Here is a 4834-nt window from a genome sequence, read left to right as displayed (position 1 = left end):
ACTGGGGGGGGGGGGGAATTCTTCACTGTGTTCTTCAACCCAATTCATCACAGTCATGGCCTTGTGCCTTGGCGCATTATCTTCTTGAAAAATGCCTCTGCTGTCGGGATGCACGACCGTCGTGAAAGGGTGTACGTGGTCTGCGAACAGCGTACAATAATCGTTGGCCGACATGGTGCCTTGCACCACTTCCACTGCACCCATGGATGCCCACGTGATGTTCCCCAGAACATAATGAAGCCGCCGCCAGCTTGTCTCCGCCCCGCGGTGCAGGTTTCAAGGAACTGTTCCCGTCCCATCGGCATGATGAAGAAGGTATCGGGGTTCATCAGACCATGCGACCGGAGTGCCACTGCGCCAACGTCCAGTGCCGATGGTCACATGCCCATTTTAGTCCTGGTGTTAACAGTGGCACATGCATGGGTCGTTGGCAGCGGAGACTTATCGCTAGGAGTGTTCGCTGCACTGCGTCACAGTGGCCTGAAAGTCGCTTATGTTGTCAAAGCATTGACTCTTCATGTGAATTTCTGCACTGCGTCGGCCGGCCGCGGTGGCCAAGCGGTTCTAGGCGCTTCTGTTAGGAACCGCGCGACCGCTACGGTCACAGGTTCGAATCCTGCCTCAGGCATGGATGTGTGTAGTGTCCTTAGGTTAGTCAGGTTTAAGTAGTTCCACGTTCTAGGGGACTGATGACCTCAGATGTTTAGTCCCATAGTGCTCAGAGCCATTTGAACCATTTTTGCACTGCGTCGTTTTGTAATAGATTCGTGTTTATAACACCAAGTCTCGCGATGTATTTTCCAGAGAAGACTTGTTCATGTTTTGCATCTGAATCAACTCGCAGCAGACGTCCACGCGTCGTTGTTATTCATCGGGAATCAAGGTGTGCGAAACAAACATTGCACAAACTTTTCTTGTCTTCTGAACACTCTGGAGAACATCTCGGACACTTGATTACGAGGTATTGCTCCGCTACAATTTGTGGTACAACAGCGTTGACACACTATGCCCGCACGTCCACTACCTAACACAGCAAGCTCGCAACTCACTGGTCGACTGCACATCTGTTGTCTACAGTTATTGTTATTGCACTGGCGTCGTTTATACGCCAGGAGTAAAATCAGTCTTCTGGCCGGACTGTGTAGTTTTCAAGGGAACCGTCTTGCCATTTGCCTTAAGAGCTTTAGGGAAAATCCGTGAAACGTAAATCTCAATAGCAGCGCGGGGATTCGAATCGCCATCCTGTCAAATGCGAGACTAGTGTATTACCGCTGTGCCACCTCTCTCTAAGAAATGGTTCAAATGGCTGTGGTCATCAGTCTCCTAGATCTTAGAACTACTTAAACCTAATTAACCTAAGGACAACACACACATCCATGCCCGAAGCAGGATTCGAACCTGCGACCGTAGCGGTCGCGCGGTTCAAGACTGTAGCGCCTAGAACCGCAGGGCCACTCCGGCTGGCCCACCTCTCTCGGTCCGCTCTCTTAATAATAGCATAAAACCTTCAGAAACATGAGCTGTCTTATAGAGCCCACACTAGAGAGTACATTAACAGACTATGAATGCGATGTTATGTTCCGTCGATAGCCGTGCTTGAAGATGAAGCCGTAATAGGATCAAAATAGATTGCAAATAAATTGAAATAATAAATACAGCTGAATGGAAGACAAATGGTTAGAGAATTGCCTTTGTTCCCCATAGCAAAAGTTGGTCGGAATTGGGGGAATGGCGGATTGGTATCATCTAATTTGCTTCCTTTTCTAACAATCTACAGCGTTCTTAACTACGAAGGTGGTTTCAGGGACATCACAAGTGTGCCAAAGCACAAAAAAATTTAATAATTTCATTTTTATGAAATTTATTTTTCCCTCCAAAGTGTTTCTTTATGACCTATAAGTCTTCGTTTGTAAGTTATCAACGTGTAGTCAAAGGGTCAGGATACAATACCTGATAACAAAAAGACGTGTTATTTTGGTTGTTGGAATTGGAACTGTTTCCACTCAGCACCTCAGTCACTTGGATATGACGTGTCCCAAATATTGGAATGCAACAGAAGATAGCTCTTACGAAAAGATTACAGTATAATTTATGCTCTGCTAGGATTTGTAGACGTACTTTTTGGTACCATTTACACGTCTTAGGACGTGTCTTTGAACGGTCTTGTGCTCAGAAAAGCGTTGTTGTTAGCTTAGAGCTAGAAGGAAATCGGAATTTACTTGACTGTTTGGTTTTAATGGAAACGTGACTGTTTTCCTTAAATAATTCCGGAGATTGGAATCGTACCTTAACGTGTTATTTTTAGGCGCTAAATGACCGCCGTGCTACACGTACCAACGGCTGCCTTGTTCTGCGGACCGTGACTGAGCCAGCTTACTGTAATGCGAACAGAGACCTCAGGAAGCGTAGGGCGTTAGCCCATACCGCCATTCCTGCGGTTTTCCTCCCGCCTTCACAGTGGAATCTGTGCACACACTGTCACAGCGTCTCCGTTGCGGCCATTCAGACACTGCATAGTAAAGGAAGGGAGAAATAAAGGGGTTCATCTTCTCGCAGACGATGTGCTAGCTATAGGCGGAGATTAAGTTGAGATTTGGGAACAAAATCAGCTGTGTCCCTTAACAGGGAACTGTCCCAGCTGTCTTATGGCCGGATGGTACTCTGAATCACTGTCCTCCCGAGTGCATATCTATGCTTACATCAAAGGTAAGCAGGAAAATCTCTCCCCCCCCCCCCCCCCCTCACCCCCAACCGGAAGGGTAGAGATCACATGGTGCAACATCTAGATTGTATGGCGGGTCAGCATCATCCACATCTGTGCGGTCTTGGCCAGATTTTTGGAACCATTTGGTTACAGCTGGACGCCACCTTACATTAAATTTGCGAGTATTGTTGTAGGTGCCCCACCATTTGACTCGCATATTATGATGCACGAGTTATCCATACCGCAGCAGAACTGTGCCTGCGAGAATCCCGAAATTCATAATTTTTAACATTTTTATGCAGCGACAGCAACTGATATATTGTTTATATAAGAATATACAGCCAACAGTTGCAGGTTAACTTTATCGTTTACCGCCGGCCGCGGTGGTCTCGCGGTTCTAGGCGCGCAGTCTGGAACCGTGCGACTGCTACGGTCGCAGGTTCGAATCCTGCTTCGGGCATGGGTGTGTGTGATGTCCTTAGGTTAGTTAGGTTTAAGTAGTTCTAAGTTCTAGGGGACTAATGACCACAGCAGTTGAGTCCCATAGTGCTCAGAGCCATTTGAACCATTTCTTTATCGTTTACCTAGGTTTCAACATTAGTAATACCGTTTTCTTGAGAACATAAAATATTATTTAAACGTTTGCCTAAAACAGGCTATGTCCTAAGTCAACTTCATAAAACTTGATGCATAACCATAACGACGAGGCCCATACAACGGGCTTCAAGTGAATTTTCTGCAGTGACATAACCTTATGGTTATGCATCAAGTTTTCTGAAGTTGACTTAGGACATAGCCTGTTTTAGGCAAACATTTAAATAATATTTTATATTCTCAAGAAGACGTTATTGCTAACGTTGAAACCTAGGTAAACGATAAAGTTAACCTGCAACTGTTGGCTGTATATTCTTATATAGAATCCCGAAACATGTACTCTCTTCTGACAATGCCGTTCAACGATTTTAGCGAGGGACGACACGTGTAACTTCCTTTCTGAAGTCTGTGCGTAAGTAGGGAAACTGTCCCAATACATTGATGAATATTTTCAAATAAAATGAAACTTATCAGAGAATGAAATAAGCGAATAAAACACAGAGTTATTTCTTTCTACAGAAAACCAACTCACATTACATCTGTTTAGGGTAACGCGTCGACGACGTTATTAGCTTCTCACAGTTGAGGTTGACAGTCAAGTAGAATTTTTTAAATGATATAACATTCGCCGTTGATTGTAGAGATTATTTATTTCACTGTTGAATTTTCGGCCTTGGGGCTATTTTCAAGTGGTACTGCAGAAGCAAAATCTCTTGCAGTTCCACTTGGAAATGGCCAAAAGACCGGAATTATAATAGTGAAATGTAGTTCGAAAATTAAGTTCCGTTTCTATTTTTCTATGCGGCACGCAGTTCCGCTCATGGGTAGTAGTATCTCTGGTTCAAGCAAAACGAAATGACGCCATTTCGAGCTCGCTCTGTGTTTTATGTTTATAATGGTATCGTTGATCGAAAATCCCGCCGCACGTGAACTGAGATCCGTGAATAGTTTTTTGAATGCTAAGAACATTAAACCAAGTGACATTCATAGACAATCTGTGAGATTTATGGAAAAATTCAATGAGTGCTTCAATGGTGAAAAGGTGGGTCCGACTAGTTAAGGAAGGGCGCGATCAAGCGCATGACGAAGAACGAAGTGGACGTCCATCTGTGGCTTCTGATGAACTGGTTAGTGCAGTCGTAGAAATGATTAAGAAAAAACTATAGGTTTACGATTAATGCTACTGTTCGTCAACTTTCATTTCATGAACTGTAATTTACGAGATTGTTACTGAAAAACTGAGTTCTCATAAACTTTCCTCTCCTGGGATGCCTAAACTTCTTAGTGAACGAAACAAGAGCAGATGGGCAACGCACTTGAATTTTTTGTTGCGTTTCAGTGACGGTGGCGAGAAATTTTTATCCCAGATAGTCACGGTGCATGAAAAAAAAATGGTTCAAATGGCTCTGAGCACTGTGGGACTTAACATCTAAGGTCATCAGTCCCCTAGAACTTCGAACTACTTAAACCTAACTAACCTAAGGACATCACACACATCCATGCCCGAGGCAGGATTCGAACCTGCGACCGTAGCGG

The sequence above is a fragment of the Schistocerca nitens genome, chromosome 2 (genome assembly GCF_023898315.1).
Source record: "Schistocerca nitens isolate TAMUIC-IGC-003100 chromosome 2, iqSchNite1.1, whole genome shotgun sequence".
Classification (NCBI taxonomy): Eukaryota; Metazoa; Arthropoda; class Insecta; order Orthoptera; family Acrididae; genus Schistocerca; species Schistocerca nitens.
The sequence above is the reverse complement of the archived record's forward strand: the minus strand, read 5'-3'. Positions refer to the sequence as shown.